Source organism: Pongo abelii, chromosome 6 (genome assembly GCF_028885655.2).
Source record: "Pongo abelii isolate AG06213 chromosome 6, NHGRI_mPonAbe1-v2.0_pri, whole genome shotgun sequence".
NCBI lineage: Eukaryota > Metazoa > Chordata > Mammalia > Primates > Hominidae > Pongo > Pongo abelii.
The window spans coordinates 135,709,369-135,735,717 of NC_071991.2; the positions used below are offsets into that span (position 1 = coordinate 135,709,369).

The following is a 26,349-nucleotide window of genomic DNA, read 5'->3' on the forward strand; positions in this document are numbered from 1 at the left end:
CTTCACAATCTGCATTGTTTCCTACTAGGCTACCCTTGAAAACAATTCTCAGGGGAAGAGGAAAAGAGATGAAAAAGATATAGTCCGTGCCTTCAAGAAGCTCCTGTCTAATGCAGTGGGCAAGAGCTGAGATGAACAGCTCATACAAGGTGATATGTTATGATAGAGGTATGATCAGAGTACTGTGAGAAAACAGAAGAGGTTCTATTAATTGCAAATAAGTAGGAGGAGATGATCATTATGAAGGAATGATTATGCAAGAGTTTATAATTGAATAGGATTTGAAAATGCTGTCAGGATTTCCCCAGGAGAGTAGGGGAGGTTGTTTTCCTGGAATTTAATACTGCATGAGCAAATACACAGGCTCCATGAGAAGGCAAAGACTTACATTCAAGAGTATGAGCCCCAGATTTGTAAAATTTAAATACTGATGTACTCACAAACAGCAAACCTGCAAGCTGCACTTACCTGTCCCATACACTTCCATCATTTCCTTTCTTATTGGATAGAGACACTATAAAAGATTAACTGCAAGAAAACTACTTAATCATCTCCAGATTTAGTAAGAGGTGAAATAATAGATCTAAATTTGGGGACAAATTTTTCGTGCACAAGTCAGATTCTGAGCTAGGTCTGTCTTCTACATATAATTTAAAGTCATGCATGAAATAAGCCTCAGGGCTGAGAAAAAATAAGGGTGGACAGAAAGGGGATCTGTTGCCTAAAGACCAGGAGGGTTGGGTATACTAAATACATCTGGTGCCATTTGAAAATGTATTCTTCCATGAAATCCATAATTCTGGAAGGCAGTGGTTTGGGTGTTAGGTGGACATTCATCTCTAATAAAAGAAGTCTTGGATGTGAAAGGCCTTGGAATATGTACAAGGAGTTGACTCTCCTGAAGGAAGAGAAAGTCTGTTCGAGTCTTTTAAACAAGGAGTAGCAAGGTTTGTGTTTTAGAAAAACGCTTGTGGCAGCCGGGTGTGGTGGCTCATGTCTGTAATCCCAGCACTTTGGGAGGCCAAGGCAGGCGGATCATGAGGTCAGGAAATCGAGACCAACCTGGCCAACAAGGTGAAACCCCACCTCCACTAAAAATACAAAAATTAGCTGGGTGTGGAGGCACAAACCTGTAATCGCAGCTATTTGGGAGGCTGGGGCAGGAGAATCACCTGAACTGGGAGGCAGAGGTTGCAATGAGCTGAGATGGCACCACTGCACTCCAGCCTGGGTGACAGAGCAAGACTCTGTCTCAAAAAAAAAAAACAAAAAAAAAAAACCCAGAGCTGTCTCTGGTCAAAGCTGAAAGAATTTTTGCATGACTCTTGTTGACCTAAGAAGAAACTGAGGCAAAATTAAGTAGAGGGTTTATTTGGGTCAAGGTTGAAAGCTAGAGCCCAGGAGTCCTAGAACCGTTGCCCTGAATATATGCTTCAAGTGGGTTTTTAAAGAATAAAAAGAACTTACGAGAACATTTCTAAGTTTACCAAGAATTTACATTGGTTCATTACAATAACATAAGCTATTAACTGGCTGTGCCTTGTCCTTGTATCACAAATCCCAGAATAATGGGTGAGGGTTACATTGTGCAACTTGTAGTAACATTTCAGGTAGTTTATCAGCTATCCGGAAACTACAGGGAATGAAAGAAGAAACAAAATACCTGTAAACAATTGCCCAGGGCCTGGGTGCCTGGAATGTGACTGCAGTCTCATGCTCATGTCTCTCTGCGGCTGATAAGTTCTGCATACCTCACATTCCTCAGGCTGCTCTGAGCAGCTTTGCTTTTGCACTCTAACTGATGGAAATGTATAGAGCATGTGAAAAACCTGTGAGTTGATCAACATACTCAAAAAAGAGAGAGCCAAAGTGCAGATTAAACCAAAACAGATCAAATCAAAACAAAACAAACACATAAAAACCTTATTTGGCACCACTGGAGATGACAATGACATTAACTCTTTATCATAAAAAATTAGTAGGGTGGGCATGGTGGCTCATACCTGTAATCCCAACACTTTGGGAGGCTGAAGCAGGCGGATCACGAGGTCATGAGTTTGAAACCAGCCTGGCCAATCTAGTGAAACCCCGTCTCTACTAAAAATACAAAAATTAGCTGGGCATGGTTGCACATGCCTGTAGTCCGTTACTCAGTAGACTGAGGCAGGAGAATCGTCTGAACCCAGGAGATGGAGGTTGCAGTGATCCGAGATCACACCACTTCACTCCAGCCTAGGCAACAGAGTGAGATTCCATCTCAAAAAAAAAAAAAAAAAAAAAAAAAAAATAGTAAACTTAGTAATTAAGAGAAATATAGTAAGCATTTTTCTTACTTTTTTTTTTGAATTTTTAATTCAAAAAATTAGCCGGGCATGGTGGTGCATGCCTGTAATCCCAGCTACTTGGGAGGTTGAGGCAGGAGAATCGCTTGAACCCACGAGGCAGAGGTTGTGATGAGCCAAGATCACGCCATTGCACTCAACCCTGGGCAACAAGAGTGAAACTCTGTTTCAAAAAAAAAAAAAAAAAAAATCTTGAAGTTCTTTTGTATTTTCATTTTGTTTATTGCAATGCCATAAACCTTGAATAGCACCATTGGACCCATACAAAGTGCCACTAGTGATGCTGGAAGCGCTCCCAAGAAGCAAAGGAAAGTTATGACATTACAAGAAAAAGCTAAATTGCTTGATATGTACCGTAGATTGAGGTCCGCAACTGTGGTTGCAACCATTTCAAGATAAATGAATCCAGCATAAGTGTCAGGCCTCTGAGCCCAAGCTATGCCATCGTATCCCCTGTGACCTGCACGTATACATCCAGATGGCCTGAAGCAACTGAAGATCCACAAAAGAAGTGAAAATAGCCTTAACTGATGACATTCCACCATTGTGATTTGTTTCTGCCCCACCCTAACTGATCAATGTACTTTGTAATCTCCCCCACCCTTAAGAAGGTTCTTTATAATCTCCCCCACCCTTAAGAAGGTTCTTTGTAATTCTCCCCACCCTTGAGAATGTACTTTGTGAGATCCACCCCCTACCCGCAAAACATTGCTCCTAACTCCACCGCCTATCCCAAAACCTATAAGAACCAATGACAATCCCACCACCCTTTGCTGACTGTCTTTTCAGACTCAGCCCACCTGCACCCAGGTGAAATAAACAGCCCTGTTGCTCACACAAAGCCTGTTTGGTGGTCTTTTCACACGGACACATGAGACATTTGGTTCTGAAGACCCAGGTCAGAGGGACTCCTTCAGAAGACCAGTCCCCTGTCCTCACCCTCACTCCATGAAGAGCTCCACCTACGACCTCAGGTCCTCAGACCAACCAGCCCAAGGAACATCTCACCAATTTCAAATAGGGTAAGCAATCTTTTCACTCTCTTCTCCAGCCTCTCTCATTACCTTTCAGTCTCCTTGTCCGTCCAATTCCAGTTCTTTTTCCTCTCTAGTAGAGACAAAGGAGACACATTTTATCCGTGGACCCAAAACTCTGGCGCCGGTCATGGACTTGGGAAGACAGTCTTCCCTTGGTGTTTCATCACTGCGGGGATGCCTGTCTGATTATTCACCCTGTCTGATTATTCACCCTGTCTGATTATTCCATTGGTGTCTGATCATCGCAAGAATGCCTGCCTTGGTCATTCACCCACATTCCCTTGGTGGCAACTCAACTGTAGGGACGCCTGCTTTGGCTGCCCACCCACATTGCAGCCCAGAGCTGCTCCCCACCCCCTTCTTCATGTCTCTACCCTTCTCTTTAAACTTGCCTCCTTCACTATGGGCCACCTTCCACCCTCCATTCCTCCTTCTTCTCCCTTAGCTTGTGTTCTCAAGAACTTAAAACCTCTTCAACTCTTGCCTCACCTAAAATCTAAGCATCTTATTTTCTTCTGCAATACCACTTGGCCCCAATACAAACTCGACAGTAGTTCCAAGTGGCACTTTCGATTTGTCTATCCTACAAGAGCTAGATAATTTTTGTCGAAAAATGGACAAATGGTCTGAGGTGCCTGACGTCCAGGCATTCTTTCTACATTGATCCATCCCTAGTCTCTGCTCCCAATGTGATTTGTCCCAAATCTTTCTTCTTTCTCTCCTGCCTGTTCCATCAGTCTCCACCCCAAGCTCTGAGTCCTTTGAATCCTCCTTTTCTATGGACTCATCTGACCTCTCCCCTTCTCCCCAGGCTGCTCCTCACCAGGCTGAGCCAGGTCACAATTCTTCCTGAGCCTCCACTCCCCCACCCTATAATCCTCTTATCACCCCCTCCTCACACCCCATCCAGCTTACAGTTTCTTTCAGTGACTAGCCCTCCCCCATCTGCCCAACAATTTCCTCTTAAAGAGGTGACTGGAGCTGAAGCCATAGCCAAAGTTAATGCCCCTTTTTCTTTATCTGACCTCCCCCAAATCAGTTAGCATTTAGGCTCTTTTTCATCAAATATAAAAACTCAACCCAGTTCATGGCCCATTTGGCAACAACCCTTAGACATTTACCACCCTAGACCCAGAAAGGCCAGAAGGCTGTCTTATTTTCAATATGCATTTTGTTACCCAGTCTGCTCCCGACATTAAATAAAGCTCCAAAAATTCGATTCCAGCCCTCAAACCACACAACAGGACTTAATTAACCTTGCCTTCAAGGTGTACAATAATAAAGTAGAGGCAGCCAAGCAGCAGAGTATTTCTGAGTCGCAATTCCTTGCCTCCTCCGTGAGACAAACCCCAGCCACATCACCAGCACACAAGAACTTCCAAACACCTGAATCACAGTGGCCAGGCATTCTTCCAGGGCTGCCTACCCCAGGATCTTGCTTCAAGTGCCAGAAATCTGGCCACTGGTCCAAGGAATGCCCGCAGCCCAGGATTCCTCCTAAGCCATGTCCCATCTGTGCGGGACCCCACTGGAAATCGAACTGTCCAACCCAGCAGCCACTTCCAGAGCCCCTGGAACTCTGCCCCAAGGCTCTCTGACTGACTCCTTCCCAGATTTTCTCAGCTTAGCAGCTGAAGACTGACACTGCCTGATCACCTCAGAAGCCTCCTGGATCATCACAGATGCTTTGGGTAACGCTTACAGTAGAGGGTAAGTCCGTCCCTTTCTTAATCAATATGGAGGCTACCCACTCCACATTACCTTCTTTTCAAGGGCCTGTTTCCCTTGCCTTCATAACTGTTGTGGGTATTGACGGCCAGGCTTCTAAACCTCTTAAAACTCCCCAACTCTGATTCCAGCTTGGACAACATTCTTTTATGCACTCCTTTTTAGTTATCCCCACCTGCTCCCTTATTAGGTCGAGACATTTTAACTAAATTATCTGCCTCCCTGACTATTCCTAGGCTACAGCCACACCTCATTGCTGCCCTTTTCCCCAGTTCAAAGCCTCCTTCACATCCTCCCCTTGTATCTCCCCACGTTAATCCACAAGTATAGGACACGATTTAAAAGGATTAAAGCCTGTTATCACTCACCTGTTACAGCATGGCCTTTTAAAGCCTATAAACTCTCCTTACAATTCCCCCATTTTACCTGTCCAAAAACCAGACAAGTCTTACAAGCTAGTTCAGGATCTGCACCTTATCAACCAAATTATTTTACTTATCCACCCCATGGTGCCAAACCCATATACTCTCCTATCCTCAATACCCCCCTCCACAACCCATTATTCTATTCTAGATAAACCTAGCTGACCCCATAGATCCTAAATCTTTTCCCCACTCCTCTTTCTGTTCCTTCAAAACAGCCCTAAAAGCTGCTCCCACACTAGCTCTCCCTAACTCATCCCAACCTTTTTCATTACACACAGCCGAAGTGCAGGGCTGTGTGGTTAGAATTCTTACCCAAGACCGGGACTGCACCCTATAGCCTTCCTGTCCAAACAACTTGGCCTTACTCTTTTAGCCCAGCCCTCATGTCTGTGTGTGGTGGCTGCCGCTGCTTTAATACTTTTAGAGGCCCTCAAAATCACCAACTATGCTCAACTCACTCTCTACATTTCTCATAACTTCCAAAATCTGTTTTCTTCCTCACACTTGACACATATACTTTCTGCCCTCCAGCTCATTTGGCTATACTCACTCTTTGTTGAGTCTCCCAAAATTACCATTGTTCCTGGCCCAGACATCAATCCGGCCTCCCACATTATTCCTGATACCACACCTGACCTCCATGACTATCTCTCTGATCCACCTGACATTCACTCCATTTCCCCATATTTCCTTCTTTCCTGTTCCTCACCCTGATCACACTTGGTTTATTGACAGCAGTTCCACCAGGCCTAATCGTCATTCACCAGCAAAGGCAGGCTATGCTATAGTAGTATTTTCCACACCTATCATTGAGGCTACTGCTCTGCCCCACTCCACTACCTCTCAGCAAGCCAAACTCATCGCCTTAACTCGAGCCCTCACTCTTGCAAAGGGACTACGTGTCAATATTTATACTGACTCTAAATATGCCTTCCATATCCTGCACCACCATGCTGTTGTATGTGCAGAAAGAGGCTTCCTCACTATGCAAGGGTCCTCCATCATTAATGCCTCCTTAATAAAAACTCTCCTCAAGGCCGCTTTACTTCCAAAGTAAGTAATACACTTCGGAGTCATACACTGCAAGGGCCACCAAAAGGCATCATATCCCATCACTCGGGGCAACGCTTATGCTGATAAGTTAGCTAAAGAAGCAGCTAGCTTTCCAATTTCAGTCCCTCATGGCTAGTTTTTCTTCTGATTGGTCACTCCCACCTACTCTCCCACTAAAACTTCCACTTATCCATTTCTTCCCACACAAGGCAAATTATTCCTGGACTAAGGAAAATATCTCCTTCCAGTCTCACAGGCCCATTCTATTCTATCATCATTTCATAACTTCTTCCATATAGGTACTGTTCTGCTAGCATCACAGACATATCACAAACTTTATCAGTCTTTCAAGGCCAAATGGACTCTCTAGCTGCAGTTGTCCTCCAAAACCACTGAGGCCTTGACTTACTCACTGCTGAAAAAGGAGGACTCTGTATATTTTTAAATGAAGAGTGTTGTTTTTACCTAAATCAATCTGGCCTGGTATATGACAACATAAAAGAATTCAAGGATAGAGCCCAAAAACTTGCCAACCAAGCAGGTAATTACACTGAACCCCCTTGGGCACTCTCTAATTGGATGTCCTGGGTCCTCTCAATTCTTAGTCCTTTAATACCTGTTTTTCTCCTTCTCTTATTCAGACCTTGTGTCTTCTGTTTAGTTTCTCAATTCATTCAAAATCATATCCAGGCCATCAACAATCATTCTCTATGACAAATGCTCCTTCTCACAACCCTACAATATCACCCCTTACCACAAAATCTTCCTTCAACTTAGTCTCTCCCACTGTAGGTTCCCATGTTGCCCCTAATCCCCCTTGAAGCAGCCCTGAGAAATATTGCTCATTATCTCTCCATGCCACCCCCCAAAACTTTTTGCTGCCCCAACACTTCAATACTATTTTATGTTATTTTTCTTATTAATATAAGAAGGCAGAAATGTCAGGCCTCTGAGCCCAAGCTAAGCCATCGTATCCCATGTGACCTGCATGTTTATATCCAGATGGCCTGAAGCAACTGAAGATCCACAAAAGAAGTGAAAATAGCTTTAACTGATGACATTCCACCATTGTGATTTGTTTCTGCCCCACTCTAACTGATCAATGTACTTCGTAGTCTCCCCCACCTTTAAAAAGGTTCTTTGTAATCTCCCCCACCCTTAAGAAGGTTCTTTGTAATTCTCCCCACCCTTGAGAATGTACTTTGTGAGATCCACCCCCTGCCCGTAAAACATTGCTTCTAACTCCACCGCCTATCCCAAAACCTATAAGAACTAATGATAATCCCACTATCCTTTGCTGACTCTCTTTTTGGACTCAGCCCACCTGCACCCAGGTGAAATAAACAGCCTTGTTGCTCACACAAAGCCTGTTTGGTGGACTCTTCACACAGATGCATGAGACAATAAAGACTATTATAAAAAAGGAAAAAGAAATTCATCAAGCCATTGCTGCAGCTAAGCAGCAATGCAGGTGCAAAAAACCTTGCACTTTTTTGAAATACCTTTTTGTTTCATATTGAAAATGCAGCTTTTATGTGGGTGAAAGATTGCTATAAGGCAGGCATAGTTATGGACTTTAATATGATTTGAGAAAAAGCAAAGTCGCTATAAAACAACTTAAAGCAAAAGAAAGGTAAAGGATCTAAAGCTGCAGTGTTTAATGCCAGCAAAGGATGGTTTGATAATTTTAGAAAGATGTTTGGCTTAAAAATGCCAAGATAACAGGAGAAGCAGATTCTGCTAACCAAGAAGCAGCAGACAAGTTCTCAGATACCTTTAAGAAAATTATTGTGGAGAAAGGATATCTGCCTGAACAGGTTTTTTGTTTTTGAGACAAAGTCTCTTTCTATTACCCGGACTGGAGTGCAATGGTGTGATCATAGCTTACTGCAACCTCAAATTCCTGGGCTCAAGCAATCCTTCCACCTCAGCCTCCTGAGTAGCAGGACCACAGGTGCACATCACCATGCCCAACTAAATTTTTTTGTTGTTGTTAGCAACAGGTTCTTGCTTTGTAGCCCAGGCTAATCTTGAACTCTTGGCTCAAACAATCCTTCCTCCTCAGCTTCCCAAAGTGCTGGAATTGCAGGTATGAGCCATTTTGCCCAGCCCTGAACATAATTTTTTTTTTTTATGAGAAAGACTCTTAATCTGTCACCCAGGCTGGAGTGCAGTGGCACAATCTGGGCTCACTGCAACCTCTACCTCCTGGATTCAAGCAATTCTCATGCCTTAGCCTCCTGAGTAGCTGGACTACAGGCGTGTGCCACCACGCCCAGCTAATTTTTGTATTTTGTAGAGATGGAGTTTTTGTATTTTTGTATTTTGTAGAGATGAGGTTTCTCCGTGTTGGCCAGGTTGGTCTTGAACTCCTGGCCTTGAGTGAGCCGCCTGCCTCGGCCTCCCAAAGTCCTGGGATTACAGGTGTGTGTCACCGCAACTGGTCTTTGTTTTGATTTTTTCAGACAAGGTCTCACTCTGTCACCCAGGCTGGAGTTCATAGGAGTTATGACAGAGCCAATCATGGAAATCATGACGAAGATCACGGATATGGCACAAAAAAAGATTGAAGGGTGAAGGGTTTCAAGGTATGGATCTTGAAGAAATTTAAGAGCTAATAGACACCACACCAGAGGAATGAACAGACAACAACTTGATGGAGGTGAGTGCTTCTAAGCCAGCTCCAGACAACATAGACCTTTCTATGATACAGACACTAAAACTAAAGCAAATGGTGGAAGGAGTGGATTGGTACCATATAGAAATTATTTATTTATTTATTTATTTTGAGACGGAGTTTTGCTCTGTTGCCCAGGCTGGAGTGCAGTGGCACGATCTTGGCTCACTGCAAGCCCTGCCTCCAAGGTTCGTGCCATTTTCCTGCCTCAGCCTCCTGAGTAGCTGGGACTACAGGCACCCGTGACCATGCCCAGACAATTCTTTGTGTTTTTAGTAGAGATGGGGTTTCACTGTGTTAGCCAGGATGGTCTCGATCTCCTGAACTCGTGATCTGCCCGCCTCAGCCTCCCAAAGTGCTGAGATTACAGACGTGAGCCACTGCACCTGGCCCCATATAGAAATATTTTTATAGAAATTAAAAAACAGGAAAGTCAGACAGAAATTACTATGCATTTCCTTAAGTTGCACAAAGTGTGCCTTCTCCCCTGCCCCGCCTTCTATGTCTTCCACCTCTTCCTCCTCTGCCACCCCTGAGACAGCAAGACCAACCCCTCTCCTCTCCTCTTCCTCCGCCTCAATGTGCACATACCAAGGATGAAGCCCTTTATGAGAACTCACTTCCACTTAATGAATGGTAAATATATTTCCTCTTCCTTATGAATTTCTTAGCAACATTTTATTTTCTCTAGTTTACTTGATTGTAAGAATACAGTATTTAATATATATAACATATAAAATATGTGTTAATCAACTGTTTATGTAATCAGTCAGGCTTCCAGTTAACAGTAGGCTGTTAATAGTTAAATTTGGGGAGGAATCAAAAGTTATATATGGCTTTTTTTTACTGCATTGGGGGTTGGGGCTGCTGACACCCATGTTGCTCAAGGGTCATATATACAGATTATTTTCTTCATTGGGTATTTTTGTATTTTGTATTTTGTTCAGCAACATATTTCTTCTATAATCAAACACAAAATGTACTTTCTTATTTTTATTTTTAAGATTCTCTAATTTTACTTTTAGTATCTATACACATGCTGACTCTGTGGCCCAGGCTGACATGCAGTGGTGCCATCTTAGCTCACTGCAACCTTCACCTCCTGGGTTCAAGCGATTCTCCTGCCTCAGCCTCCCGAGGAGCTGGGACTACAGGTGTGTGCCACCATGCCTGGCTAATTTTTGTATTTTAAGTAGAGACAGGGTTTTGCCATGTTGGCCAGGCTGGTCTCAAACTCCTGACTTCAGGTAATCCACCTTCCAAAGTGCTGTGATTACAGGGGTAAGCCACTGCACCTGGCCTCCAAATATTTTTTTATATTTTTTTAAGTATTACATGTAAGTATTTAAAAAATTCATACAGCACTAAAAGGCTTCCACCACAAACAGGCATTTCCCTTTTCCCTACTGCCCTCCTCCTCTCATCTCATTCCCCAGAACAAGCCATTCTCAACTCAAGTGATTTTTCTTCAAATACTTATATTCATATTTCTAAATAAAGTACATATAACATCTTGAGTCATCTATTTTTAACAGTATCTATAACTTCATATTATGGTAAATATAGATGTTGCTCACTTCCAATTATTTTTTTCCTCCCCCAAGTTAACTTTTTATAATTTTGACCCTCATTTCATTTTTTCCTTATTGTGACTGTGACTATGTAAATATTGTTCCCTGTGAGTTAGAGATATATTAAGATCATATTTTCTTTCTTGTGTAATTTACTACTTTATCTGGAGTTAATCTGCTACATTTTTTGTGAATATTTAAGTCTTCCTATAATTTCCAATAGTTCTATGACATACTTTAAATATATTCCCCCCCCCATGATTAATCATGTCAGAAAGTTTATCAGTTTTTTTTTAAAGGTGTACCTCAAATCAAGAGTGTACTCTAGATATGCTGCACAGCCACCATCTTAAGATTTCCCTTTCTCAAGTATACTTTCAAAAAAGAAAAAAAAGGCCAGTCACAGTGGCTCACACCTATAATCCCAACACTTTGGGAGGCCAAGGCAGGCAGATCACCTGAGGTCAGGAGTTTGAGACCAGCCTGGCCAACATGGCAAAACCCCGTCTCTAGTAAAAATACAAACATTAGCCAGGCATGGCGGCGGGCACCTGTAATCCCAGCTGCTCGGGAGGCTGAGGGAGGAGAATCACTTAAACCTGGGAGGTGGAGGTTGCAGTGAGCTGGGATCACACCACTGCACTCCAGCCCAGGCGACAGACTGAGACTCTGTCTTAAAAAAAAACCTTCCATGTGACTTTTCTGCACTGAATCTCTTGTTTCTTATGAAGAATGAAAAGCCTATATCTTTTTCATTGTTTGTCTTTCAGAGCACCTTTTAGCATTTTCCTTAAAACATTTACATGATGGACATCTTTTTTCCCTGATCTTTCTATTTTGAAAATGTTTTTATTCTATCTTTATGCTTCACGGATAGTCTGGAGGGTATATAGAATTCTAGGTTGAAAATAATTTTCACTCAAAATTTTGCGAGCATTATATTATCTGCAAGCTTCCATTAGTATTGTTGAAAAGACTGAGGACATTCTAATTCCCATTTCTTTGTAACTGACTTGTTTATTCTCTCCAGAGATTTTCTTATTCCCTATTGTTTGGGATAATTTTCTAGATGAACAATTTTGAATAAAGCAGGATGTGTGCTGTTCATATCTTCTCTAGCCAATTTTTCTTGGCCCCCAGCCCAGGGACTCATGCCAGAGGTCTGAGGAAAGCTGTTATCCTAAAATCTCTGTACAACAACAGAGTGCAGGGAACACTCGTTAGCCTCGGTAACACTGGATGGCATAAGTTGAAATAAGCCAATGTTCTCCCTGTTCCAGTCATCTATTGCTGTGTAACAAACCACTCAGAACTCAGCGGCATTAGGAAACATCTTTTCATTATGTTCATGACTTTGCAGATCAGTAATGCAAGCAGATCAAGTAGAAATAGCTAACCTCTGTTCCATATGACTGGGACTTCATGTGGCTTAGTGGCCAGGAAGAGCTAGGGTGGTGTTATATGTCTAGGGCTCCAGTTTTGTGTGTGTGTTTTTTTTTTTTTTTTTTGAGACTGAGTCTCACTCTGTCACCCAGGCTGGAGTGCAATGGTGTGGTCTTGGTTCACTGCAACCTTCGCCTCCCATTTTCAAGTGATTCTCCTGCCTCAGCCTCCCAAGTAGCCAGGAATACAGGTGCTAATTTTTTGTATTTTTAGTAGAGATGGGGTTTCGCCATGTTGACAAGCCTGGTCTCAAACTCCTGACCTCTGGTGATCTGCCAGCCTTGGCCTCCCAAAGTGCTAGGATTACAGGCATAAGCCACCATCCCCAGCCAAGGACTCCAGTTTTGACTGTCAACTGGTTTCTCGATTCTTCTCCATGCAATGTCTGCTGAAACTAAATTGTTGGGAGAGAAGCTGAGGCAGGGCTTGCATGTCTGCTAGACTTGCTGGCTCCTTGCTTCTAGCACTCCCATTATCTCAAGTAGCCATATGTTTTTCATTCACTTGATACACTGTTTCCTTTCAACCCCCATACCCTCACCACCTGTTTCTTTTTTTGAGCACCAATAAATAGCATGGGCTCCCAGAGCTCAGATACTTTGAAGCCTCCACACTCGCGATGGCCCCCTGGTCCCACTTTCTCTCTCAAACTTTTTCTCATTCCTTTGACTCCACTGGACTTTGTTGCCCCCATGACCTAGTGTTGGGTCTGATCACCCCAACATTCCTGGCTGCCCAACATGGGGCGACGAAGGCCCCAGTGAAGAAAGGCTAGAGCATGTGAAAGCGGAGTACATGTCATCAAAGGACACCTGAGGACGTCTAAAAGAAGCTCAGCGGGAAAGCTGAGCCATTGGAAGAACCAGGGTAACAATGGGACAAAGTGAAAGCAGGCATTCTGCTTATTTAAATTTCTTAAGGCATTTATTATGAAGAGGGGGAGTGAAAGTTAGTACTCAGAATTTGTTATTACTCTTTAGCGCAGTAAAGCAGTTTTGCCCGTGATTTCTGGAACAAGGGACCATGGAGTTGAATGAATGGGAGAGAATTGGCAGAGATTTTTATTTTTATTTTTATTTTTATTTTTTGAGAAGGAGTCTCGCTCTGTCACCCAGGTTGGAGTGCAGTGGCGCAATCTCGGCTCACTGCAAGCTCTGCCTCCCAGGTTCACACCATCCTCCTGCCTCAGCCTCCTGAGTAGCTGGGACTACAGGTGCCCGCCACCATGCCCAGCTAATTTTTTATATTTGTAGTAGAGATGGGGTTTACCGTGTTAGCCAGGATGGTTTCGATCTCCTGACCTCGTGATCCGCCCGCCTCGGCCTCCCAAAGTGCTAGGATTACAGGTGTCAGCCACCGCGCTCGGCCTGGCAGAGATTTTAAAAAGGCATGTAAAGATGGAGCAAAAATTCCAGTTTCCATTTGGTCAATGTGGGGGCTAACAAAGGCAGCTCTTGACCTATTTCAAACAGATGATGAGGCAGATTCAGATGAGGAAGAGGAGGATAAGTGTAAAAAACTAACTTCAGATTCTGAGTGTGAGGAACAGCTACTGGAGGAGATTAAAGAAAAGAAAGGAAAACTAAAAAAGGTATGTTTTACTAGCCCATCGGCTTCACTTCCTGAATTAAGTGAATGGTCACCTCTTCTCTCTCCCCTTAATGAGCAAGAAAATAAATTAGCTGAAAACTTACTGCTCTTGTAGTTGCAACATTAAAACCTGGAGCAATTGGTGGTGCTATACAAAATTCTATTCAAAAAGCTAGAGCTGAGGGAGACCTTGAAGCATGGCAATTTCCCATTACTATAATCTAGCGGGGAGGACAGAATATAGCTAATTGGGCTGCTTTTCCTTTTAAGTTACTAAAGGAATTTAAGCAAGCCATTTGTCAATACGGGCCAAACTCACCTTTTTTGCAAACTTTATTAAAAAATATGGCTCTTGAATAATAGATTAATACCATATGATTGGGATGCTTTGACAAAATCTGCTCTCACTCCATCTCAGTACTTGCAGTTTAAAACCTGGTGGGCTGATGAAGCTCAAACTCAGGCAAAGGAAAACACACAAGCACAGCCACCTGTGCCTGTTTCCTTTGAACAGTTAATGGGAGTTGGCCCTAATTGGGGTAGATTAGAGAATCAAGCAGTAATGGAGGATGTTGCCGTTGTTCAGCTGCGCTTTGTGTGCTTATGCACATGGGAAAGGATAAATGTTACAGGGGAAAAATATCCTTCTTTCAGTTCTGTCCAAGAAGGACCTAAAGAACCATATATTGATTTTATTGCTCTGCTCCAAGAGGCTGTGTATAAAGCCATAACTGATAAAACAGCTCAAGATGTTGTAATATAGCTTCTTGCATATGATAATGCTAATGCAGAGTGTCAAACTGCTATTAGACCCCTGAGAGGGAAGCCTCATTTAGCTGAATATATTAAGGCTTGTGATGTCATTGGAGGTAACTTACATAAGGCTACTCTTGTAGCTCAGGCTACGGCTGGATTAAGAGTAGGAAATAATATGCCCCATTTCTCAGGCTCTTGCTTTAATTGTGGGCAATTTGGACACGCAACAAAGGAGTGTAGAAAAGAAAATCAAAAGGCAAAAACTACTATCAATCAACAGAAAAGTCCTGGTGTATGTCCCCAGTGTAAGAAACACAATCACTGGGCAAGTCAGTGTCATTCTAAATTTAGCAAAGATGGACAATCTCTTTCGCAAAAAGGGAAGAGGGGCCTGCCTTGAGCCCCTCAAGAAACCAAGGCATACCCAGCACAGCCAGTGCCCTTACAAATGTACAACAATTGTTCCCCACCTCAGCAGGCTGTGCTGCCAAGGACCTCTACAGCACAATTCCAATCTTCTTACTTCCTGGGGAGCCACCAAAGAAGGTCCCCATAGGAGTTAGGGGACACGTACCCTCAGGAACAGTCGGTCTATTACTTGGAAGTTCTAATCTAAATTTAAAAGGTGTTACTGTACATACGGGAATAATTGACTCTGATTATACCAGAGAAATTCAATTAGTTATTAGTTCCCTCCATGGTCTGCCTCCCCAGGAGAAAGAATTGCTCAGTTGTTGCTGTTACCTTACATAAAACTAGGAAGCAGCACAGTGAAAAGAACAGCAGGCTTTGGTAATACTAATCCAGCAGGAAAGGCTGTGTGTTGGGTTAATCAAGTGTTTGACAAAAGACCTATTTGCACAGTAACTATTCAGGGAAAAGATTTTGAAGGACTAGTAGATACTGGAGCTGATGTCTCTATTATTGCTATAAATCAATGGCCCCAGCACTGGCCTAAGCAAAAGGCATCCATTGGTATTGTTGGAGTAGGAGCTGCCTCGGAAGTTTTTCAGAGTTCTTTGATTTTTACCATGTCAAGGGCCAGATGGTCAGGAAGGGACAATTCAGCCTATCATTACACCTATTCCTGTCCATTTTTGGGGTACAGACTTATTGCAACAATGGGATGCAGAAATATCTATTCCTATGGATCAATATAGTAATAATAGTAGACAAATGATGAAAAATATGAGATATCACCTAGGAAAAGGACTAGGAGAAGATAAAAATGGCCAATCAGAACCTTTAGAATTAAAAGGGCAAACAGATTGGACTGGATTGGGGTGTCATTTTTAGAAGTGGCCATTATTGAGCCTCTGGCTCCCATTCCTCTTGTTTAGCTAACTGCCAAACTGGTTTGGGTGGAGCAATGGCCACTGAAACAGGAAAAACTGGAGGCTTTAGAAGAACTGGTGCAGGAACAATTGCAAAAGCCTACACCTACTTTCCCCCCTTGGAATTCTCCTGTATTTGCGATTAGGAAAAAATCAGGGAAATGGAGAATGTTAACAGATTTAAGGGCTGTGAATGCTGTGATTCAACCCATGGGCGTGCTATAACCAGGGCTGCCCTCCCCAACAATGATCCCAAAATACTGGCCTCTCATAGTGATAGATCAAAGGATTGCTTTTTTTTTTTTATAACCATTCATTTAGCTGCCCAAGATTATGAAAAATTTGCCTTTACTGTTCCCACCATAAATAATAAAGAACCAGTGGGCAGATACCATTGGAAAGTACTACCACAAGGCATGCTAAATAGCCTATTTGTCAAACTTATGTCAGGAAAGCTATTAAGCCAGTTAGAGAACAGTTCAAAAAATGTTATATTATCCATTACATGGATGATATTCTGTGTGCAGCTGAAACTAGGGAAGAATTGATGTTGTGCTACAAACAGAAAAGGCTGTAAATGCAGCAGGGTTAATTATAGCCCCTGATAAAATCTAAACTTCTACTCCCTTTCAATATCTAGGAATGAAGGTAGAGCAAAGTGCTATTAAGCCTCAAAAGGTTCAAATTTGAAGAGATAATTTAGAAACCTTACGTGATTTCCAAAAATTATTAGAAGATGTTAATTGGATTCGTCCAACTTTAGGCATTCCTACCAATGCTATGTCTCACCTCTTTTCTACTTATGAGGTGATTCTAACCTTAACAGTAAATGCTCCCTGCCCAAAGAAGCATTGGAGGAACGTCAATTAATTGAGGACAAAATTCAGCAAGCACAAGTAGAACAGGTTAATCTAATACAGCCATTACAGTTTAGTTTTTCCTACTAAGCATTCGCATATAGGAGTTACAGTTTAACAGGATGATATGGTTGAGTGGCTTTTTCTACCTCACAATACAATGAAAATGCTCACTCTGTACTTAGATCAAATTGCTGTGCTAGTAGGATAAGTGAGGCTGTGCACAACAAAGTTAATGGGATATGATCCAAATCAGATTATAGTTCCATTACCAAACAACAAATTCAACAAGCCTATATTAATTCCCAAGAATGGCAAGTTAATTTGGCCAGTTTTGTTGGCATTCTTGATAATCATTATCCTAAGTCTAAAATCAAGCCACGCAAAATATTGAATGTGCCTTAATTCGAAATGTGACTGATGAACAACTTAATCTTTTATCTCATTCTTTACAGCAAGCGGCACAACAAAGGCATTCACCTTTCTATATCACTCATATGAGAGCACATACTAACCTCCCTGGCCCTTTAACTAAACTTAATCAAAGGGTGGATGCATTGGTGTCTGTGGTCTTTGCTGATGCACAAACATTTCATTCTTTTTTTTTTGAGACAGAGTCTCGCTCTGTCGCCCAGGCTGGAGTGCAGTGGCGCTATCTCAGCTCACTGCAAGCTCCACCTCCTGGGTTCACACCATTCTCCTGCCTCAGCCTCCGGAGTAGCCAGGACTACAGGCACCCACCACCACCCCCGACTAATTTGTTTTTTGTATTTTTAGTAGAGACAGGGTTTCGCCATGTTAGCCAGGATGGTCTCAATCTCCTGACCTCATGATCTGCCCACCTCAGCCTCCCAAAGTGCTGGGATTACAGGCGTGAGCCACCACACCCGGCCACATTTCATTCTTTAACCCATCTTAATGCCACAGGCCTTAGAAATAGATATGGTCTAACATGGAAACAAGCTAAAGAAATTGTGCAACACTGTTCTGCCTGCCAAGTCCTGCATCTGCCACATTAAGGAACAGGAGTTAACCCTACAGGTTTATCTCCAAATTCCATCTGGCAGATGGATGTAACACATATTCCTGCTTTTGGAAAATTGTCCTTTGTTCATGTTTCAGTAGATACCTGTTCACATTTTATTTGGGCCATATGTCAAACAGGGGAAGCTGCAGCTCATGTTAAAAGACATCTTTTATCTTGCTTTTCAGTTATGGGAATCCCAGAAAAAATCAAAACTGATAATGGCCCAGGATACTGTAGTAAAGCCATGGCTACATTTTTTCAACAATGGAATATTACACACACTACGGGTATTCCATATAACTTACAAGGACCAGCAATAGTGGAAAGAGCTAATCATACTTTAAAAACTCAAATACAAAAGCAAATGGGAGGGGACCAGGAATATAAGACACCACATATGCAATTGCATTTAGCTTTATTAACATTAGATTTTTAAAATTTTCAAGAAGATCAACCCATGACTGCAGCTGAACGACACCTGACAGGATAAAAGGAAAATAAAAAGGCTGGACAAGATATATGGTGGAGGGATGCACATACAAAGAGCTGGGAAAAAGGAAAGATAATTTTATGGGGAAGAGGATTTGCTTGTGTCTCTCCAGGTGACAATCAGGTGCCTGTGTGGGTGCCTACCAAACATCTGAAGATCTATCATGAACCACAGCATCTAGTGGACACACCTATACAGTGCAAATGGAAGGTTTAAGGATTGCTTTTAAGCCTCAATTTGCTTTCTTTGTGCCTTCTGTTAGAAGGGTCCTGCTTCTCATTATCAATGGTAAGTTTTGCCCTGCAGTAATTAATCAAAGAGGCAGAAGCTGAGTTACAAATGCTTCAGCAATGGCATGCCTCCCGGCTACAGCCACAAAAGTTTTTGCTTCTGTTTCAGTAGATTTACTAACGTGGGGGTGAGGGTGTGCTTGTGTTTTGCAGGTGATGAACAAACCGTGTAAGTGCCCTCAAGATGTGTACGACCATGGAACAGGAGACTGGAAGGGTCCATGGATCCCAATCATGGACGTGGTTCCCCCAGTACGAGCCATGCTGAGAAACTGCTGGAGCACCAGGGTTTTACCTATAGATGCTTAACGGACCAATGCTTTCTGACTGAATGCCTCTCTACCCTGAATTTACAAGAGACCCTAATAGGTAGACAGGAGTATCATCACCCCTATTCAGCCATTACAGAAGACGGATCTTCATCCTTCTGCAACCCCTAGGATTAAGGGTCCTCTTGTAAAAGGGAAAGGGGAGATATGTAGGAAGCATTCAAACCACAGTGACTCCATTTTGAATAAGGGCTAAGAAAAATGAAGCTGGATCACCAACCGGCAATTAAGGGCTGCACAGCCTGCAATCGCCTTGCTCAATTAATTTGAAAAAGAGGCCACCTTATGCTAGTAATAATGATAGCTGTGGTGGTTTTTACAAAAAAGAAGGGGGGCATGTTGGGAGAAAAGCTAAGTGTTGGGAGAGAAGCTGAGGCAGGGCTTGCATGTCTGCTAGACTTGCTGGCTCCTTGCTTCTAGCACTCCGATTATCTCAAGTAGCCATATGTTTGTCATTCACTTGATACACTGTTTCCTTTCAACTCCCACATCCTCACCACCTGTTTCTTTGTTTGAGCACCAATAAATAGCGTGGGCTTCCAGAGCTTGGAGGCTTTGCAGCCTCCACACTCACAATGGCCCCCGGTCCCACTTTCTCTCTCAAACTGTCTCTTTCTCATTCCTTTGACTCCACCAGACTTTGTCGCCCCCACGACCTGGTGTTGGATTTGATCACCCCAACACTGAATGACCAGGATGGCTCCTTCACTCTTATATCTGGTGAGCATGCTGGTGTAGATGGAACAGTATGAGCATGGAAGGAGCTCTCTCTCCTTGCAGCCTCTTACATGGCTGGCCTGGGCTTCCTCATAACATGTTCGTCACAGGTGAGATGGACTTTTGCAGTAGCTGGCTTACCCCAAAGCAAGCATTTCGAGATGCCCACTTGAAAGGTGCAAACTTATGACCTAGACTAATAAGTCCTAGAATGTCACTTCTGCCACATTTTATTGGTCAAGTAAGCCACTAGAGCCAGCCAGCCAGATTCAAGGAGTGGGGGACTTAGACTGTACCTCTCAATGAGAGAAGAAGCAAAGAAATTATGACCATCTGTAATTGATGATGCTCCCATTCAGTACTGTGAGCATATTGAAATGTAGAACATAACTTCTACCTGAGCAATGAGCCAGAAGAGTGTATGTTTTGACTTGAGAAGCATCAGCAGGGAATGTCACAGCAGCAGCCAGAGCAAGGAGACAACAAATGGAGACTACCATATTAGAACTGAGAGAATGTGCCTCTGAGGACATGCTGGAGGAAACAGAAGCTGGGAGGATTGCATTCCCGCATACACACTAGGCATAACCTAGAGAACTCCTGAACAGTGGGAGAAAATTTGGAAATCATCAGCAAATAAGAAGAGACTCAGAGAAACAATACCTTTTTATTATTGTAATGTGATATCATTTCACACACGCACACACACAGGTATGGCCAAAGGAATCACCTATTGTAACAATAAGACTTTTAAGCCCAGGCAACATGGTGAAACCTTGTCTCTACAAAAAATACAAGACTTAGCCAGGCATGATGGTGTGTGCCTGTAATAGCAACTACTCGGGAGACTGAAGTGGGAGGGTTGCTTGAGCCCAGGAGGTTGAGGCTGCAGTGAGCCGAGATTATGGCACTGCACTCCAGCTTGGGCGACAGAGAAAGACCCGGTCTCAATATATATGTGTGTGTGTGTGTGTGTGTGTGTGTGTGTGTGTGTGTGTGTGTGTGTGTGTGTATTTTTAGACTTGTGCAGTGACTACATAGCTTTACCAGAGAATGATGTTCCCATCATGAACCATTTTGTCCCTCCATGAGGAACATATCGTCTAAAATTGATGGGTCCCATACTTTGCAGTCAATGGATATTAAATAGAGTAGCGAAATAAAAAATTGATGTATATTTTAACATCATTCATGGGCTGGAAGAAGAATATGTCAATAGCTGTTGCTAATGCAATAAATAGCTCCAAATATAGCAACTGCAGCCATGTATCTCAATACCATAATAGAGTGAGCCACAGAAAAAATTCAGAAAACAATAAATATACACAGACTACAAGTGCACAAGGCCAACAAGAATTCCTTACCACCACTACTACAAAATAAATCTTTAAATGTCTTCCTCACTGGATAGAAATTGTTCTTTTTTTCATCAACATCCTATCCCATGAGAGCTATCTATTGCCTGCTACCCCGTCCCTTCCGCCCCTTCTCCCTCAGAGAAAACTACCTTGGATGAACTACATTTTTCCACGATTGTCTTTTCTTCCTCTCTCAATTTCATCCCCAAAGAACATTTCAGAAGCTGCCGATGCCCCACAGACTGTCCTATTCTTATATCTGTTCAACCATGTTGCTACCCCCAGGCAGTATATGACAGTGAACTACAAAATGTGACATTATATTTTTCCAGACTATAATATTTTTCAGAAATATAGCAGGGGGAGGGGAGCTCCTAAATGAAAAGAACTCAACCTTATGAGACATAAACATTTCTGCCTTAAGGGAGCTAGATTTTTAGAACATTAATTCACTAACTTCTAAAGCTTTCTTTGTGTGTGTGTGACAGGGTCTTGTTCTGTCACCCAGGCTGGAGTGCAGTGGCATGATCACAGCTCACTGCAGTCTCAGCCCCCTGGGCTTAAGCAATCTTTCCACCTCAGCCCTGCAAGTAGCCGGAACTTGAGGTGCACGCCACCATGGCCAGCTAATTATTTTTATTTTTTGTAGAGACAGGATCTTTCTACATTGCCCAGGTGGGGGTTCAAATTCCTGGACTCAAGTAATCCTACCACCTTAGTCTCCCAAAGTGCTGGGATTACAGGCATGAGCCACCATGCCTGGCCCATTTCTTTTTTTCTTTTCTCTTTTTTTTTTTTTTTTTTTTTTTTGAGACGGAGCTTCGCTCTTGTGGCCCAGGCTAGAGTGCAATGGCGTGATCTTGGCTCACTGCAAACCTCTGCCTCCTAGGTTCAGCCTGGCCCATTTCTAAAACTTTTATTCTTTTATTTGCCAACTGCGTAGAGAAAAAAAAAAATGTTAGAAGAAAGCAAGAACCAGACATGTTTAACTCTCTTAATTGAGGGAAAACTTTTAAAATTTTTCCTTGCTTAATCAACAAGACCTAATTTCTCTCCATTCTTACTTGGTTTGTTTGTAAAGGATATGATATGTCTTGTTAAATAAATACTTCTTGCCAAGCTGTGCACTAATTATTAAGACATTTTTTCTTCATTTTTAAGTGTTCTAAACTCTGATGACTAATATTTCTGGAGATCTCAATCCTTACATGGGCAATGCTGTTACTAAGTCTCTATTCTTTTTTTTTTTTTTTTTTTTTTTTTTTGACAGAGTCTTGCTCTGTTGCCCAGGCAGGAGTGCAATGGCACGATCTTGGCTCACTACAACCTTTGCCACCCAGGCTCAAGCGATTCCCCTGCCTCAGCCTCCCGAGTAGCAGAGATTACAGGTGCCCGCCACCATGCCCGGCTAATTTTTGTGTTTTTAGTAGAGATGAAGCTTCACCATGTTGGCCAGACTGGTCTCGATTCTTAATTTTAGAAGAAATACTGCTTGTCCAAGGGCCATTCTTCTAGGGACATATGTGCTAAATTGTATTCTGAAGAACACTGTTAAGTGTGACTTGAAAAACAAGTTTGTGAAACACTAAGTCAGAGTTAAGCAGGTATATTTACATCAAGACTTCTCAAAACTTTGATATAGGATATTAAATAAGATGCATGAATCTTCAAATGGGCAGTGTTTCATACAACTTTTCAAAATATATTGACTTTTATTACAAGCAGCATGAATTGTTATATACTTAATATTGTTCTGAATACTTGTTGAGAAATGCTAACTTAGAAATAGCTGAATCCACCCGGTGCTGGTCTCCAACTCCTGACCTCAGGTGATCTGACCGCTTCGGCCTCCCAAAGTGCTGGGATTACAGGCGTGAGCCACTGCGCCTGGCCCCTGCCTTCACTTTTGTGTGCAGCCAACCCTAGACCATGGCCCCAGCTGAGCTGCAAGCTGACCTTAGAGATCTCCCAGCTGACCTTAAAGATCTGCCAAACCAGTCCAGACCAGAAATCCTCCCAGCCAAACCCACAGAGTCCTGAGAAATAACGAATATTTCTTATTTTAAGCCACTAAGTTTTTGGATGATTTGTTATGCAGCAAAAGCTAATGGATACAAAAAATCTGAACAAATTAGGAAAACAGCACCAGGCATGGTGGCTGGTGCCTGTAATCCCAGCACTTTGGGAGGTCGAGGTGGGTGGATCACCTGAGGTCAGGAGTTCAAGACCAGTCTGGCCAACATGGTGAAACCCTGTTTCTACTAAAAATACAAAATTAGCCAGGTGTGGTGGCACATGCCTGTAATCCCAGCTACTCAGGAGGCTGAGACAGGAGAATCACTTGAACATGGGAGGTGGAAGTTGTAGTGAGCTGAGATCACTCCATTGCACTCCAGCCTGGGCAACAAGAGTGAAACTCCTTCTCAAAAGAACAACAACAACAAAAATGATTAGGAAAACAGCATGTCAAATGAAAAATAGCAAAAGCAACTCAACAATAATTCATTTTAAAAATTTTTACATAGGCAAATGACATAAATAAGCTATTGACAAAAAAAGAACTTAACCACGAGTTTCTTAAGAGAAAAAAATAAAAACATATATAATAACATAGGAAAGAGATACTTACAAAGTAGTATATTCAATATAACCTCAATTACCTAAAAAGAAAATTGTCTATATTTTCTGAGAAATAAATGACTGGAAAAATACAGAGCCAAGTGTTGACAATAGTTATATTTGTAGATAGAGTTAAGAGAATTGCAGTAGAGAATTATTTCAGGAACTTTATTCATTCTCTGAAGGCCTCAGAAGTTTTTATCTTCAATATTCAACAGTGACTCTACCTCTGAGAAATACTCTACAGAGATTATTTATGCATATGGATTGTTATGTGTAAAAATTAGAGTAGAAAACTGTGTCTGTCAAAATAAAGAGATTATATATGGTACAAATTCAGCTCTGTGACAGACAACACTAAAATGATTAGAGAAAAACACACTTGCCAAAAAATATAAGCCTGAGTCTAGGACTGAAAATGTGCCAAAAGAGAACATGAATACAGTGCCAAGTGTACCCTCTGTCAAGTGTACCCTCTCTGTCCAGAGAATTGCACAGATGGATTGGAGATGGGGGAAGACAGGACCTCCATCGATATGAGCATCCAATATCTGCAATAGATAGTCTAGGCTTTCATTCATTGCAGTACACATAAAACACACTCAAGGAGATTGAAAAAAAAAAAAAACCCTCAAGCATCCCACATCCTGATTCTGATCAAATGGAACTGCTTCACAGACTGATTTTCCTGAGGATTCCATAAGAACACTCTTCCAAGGCCAGGAGCAGTGGCTCAGGCTTATAATCCCAGCATTTAGGGAGGCTGAGGCAGGTGCATCGCCTGAGGTCTGGAGTTCAAGACCAGCCTGGCCAACATGGCGAAACCCCATCTTAACTAAAAATACAAAAATTAGCTGGGCACAGTGGCTTACACCTGTAATCCAAGCTACTCGGGAGGCAAAGGCAGGAAAATGGCTTGAACCTGGGGGGTGGAGGTTGCAGTGAGCTGAGATTGTGCCACTGCATTCCAGCCTGGGCAACACTCTTCCAGCTATACTCATCTGCTATGAAACCATCCCCAAGGAAATTTTATAAAACTGATCAAGGGAAAAAAAATAAAATTCAACTAGGCTTGCAGCACAATCAGCAGTAATCATTCAGCCAGCTTGCCCTTTGGCCCACTTCCATGTAGCTCATCGCTGCTTACTAACCCAGGATAATGCAGCCCTTGTCACAAGACTCTGTTCCTTTTCTGTTCTATAGATAAAATCTAAGACATTGTGAAGTAAGCTTTCCATTTGCATTTCTCTTTTAGGTTCTGCTCACTGATAAAACTACTGACATCAGCTGTTCTGAAGGACCCAGGAAGAAGGTGACTCATGGAAGATTGCAGTTTCTACCTAATGATCTCATCCTCCTTACCCTGACCAATCAATGACCCCAATTTTCCAGCCCCTCATCATCCATGATCCACTTAAAAACCTTTCCCCAGAACTCCTTGGAGAGATGGATTTGAGACTTGAGGATTCCATCTTTCTCCTCATTCAGTGGCCCTGGGATTATTAAGCTCCTTCTCTGCTGCAAACCCCACTGTCTCAGTGTATTGGTCTATTGCTATACACAGGCAAACAAATCTGCCAATCCTGTAAGACTTAGGAGTCTCCAAAAGTCTCTTAGACTCAGATTTGGGATTTTACCTGGGTGGAGGTGGATCTCTTTGTCTCTCTTACTGATATTCTCTGAATAATTAAAAGTGGGAGAGGGTGTGAATTTTAAAATCTTTGAAAACAACCCTACTTTTGCATGATTGTGTTTCTCTAAATAGACTTATGGGGTGAATATTGTCTGTTATCAAGAAATTATTGAGATTCTTAATTAGAGTTTTCAAAATTCAAACTTGACACTACTAATTTCACCATCTCCTTTTTATGTTATTTTTTAATTTTTTAATTTTTATTTTTTTGAAACAGAGTCTCGCTGTGTTGCCCAGGCTGGAGTACAGTGGCATGATCTTGGCTTACTGCAACCTCTGCCTCCTGGGTTCAAGTGATTCTTCTGCCTTAGCCTCCCAAGTAGCTGGAGCTATGGGTGTGCACCACAACACCCAGCTAATTTTTCTATTTTTAGTAGAGATGGGGTTTCACCAAGATGGCCAGTCTGGTCTCAAACTCCAGGCCTCAAGTGATCCACCTGCTTCAGGCTCCCAAAGTGCTAAGATTACAGGCGTGGATCACTGCACCCGGCTATCTTCTCTTTTTTAATTTAATTTCTATGTAATTATTTTCAAAGAGAGAAAAATTAATGTTCTTAATTTTCATATCTTAATTTATTTTTAATGGCATTATTTTTAAAACAGCAAATATAAAAATCTCAAGTGGCTGATGTCCCTGGATTTTTTTTTTTTTTTTTTTTTTGTCGTTGTTGTTTGTTTTGTTTCATTCACGACTAAGAGTCACATGAAGTCCCTGGGCTTGAATGCTAGATCTAATAATGAAGATAATTTCGCAGTCATAGTGGCCCAGAGCATGAATTCAGTAAGAAAGGTCTCAAAGACACAGATTTCTATCAGTGTATATAGATAGCCTATTTCTCTATTTCTCCCAGCCTTTTTTTTTTTTTTTTTTTTTGAGATGGAGTCTTGCTGTGTCACCCAGGCTGGAGTACAGTGGCTTGATCTTGGCTCACTGCAACCTCTGATTCCTGGGTTCAAGTGATTCTCCTGCCTCAGCCTCCCAAGTAGCTGGGACTACAGGTGCCTGTCACCAC

The 26,349-nt window shown here is 42.3% G+C and overlaps 2 long non-coding RNA genes across 2 annotated transcripts in view; one reads left to right on the forward strand and one right to left on the reverse strand.

The window, feature by feature from the left end:
• LOC129060683 (uncharacterized) overlaps positions 1-3,679 on the reverse strand; it is a 240,412-nt gene extending 236,733 nt beyond the window's left edge. Inside the window, exon 1 of the long non-coding RNA XR_010140762.1 lies at positions 3,407-3,679. This is a non-coding gene — a long non-coding RNA (uncharacterized LOC129060683). The remainder of the gene's footprint in view (positions 1-3,406) is intronic.
• Positions 3,655-21,069, forward strand: LOC134761687 (uncharacterized). Its single transcript, XR_010140761.1, has 3 exons — positions 3,655-5,089; positions 9,051-9,247; positions 9,804-21,069. It is a non-coding gene; the product is annotated as an uncharacterized LOC134761687 (long non-coding RNA).
• Positions 21,070-26,349: the final 5,280 nt, after the last annotated feature.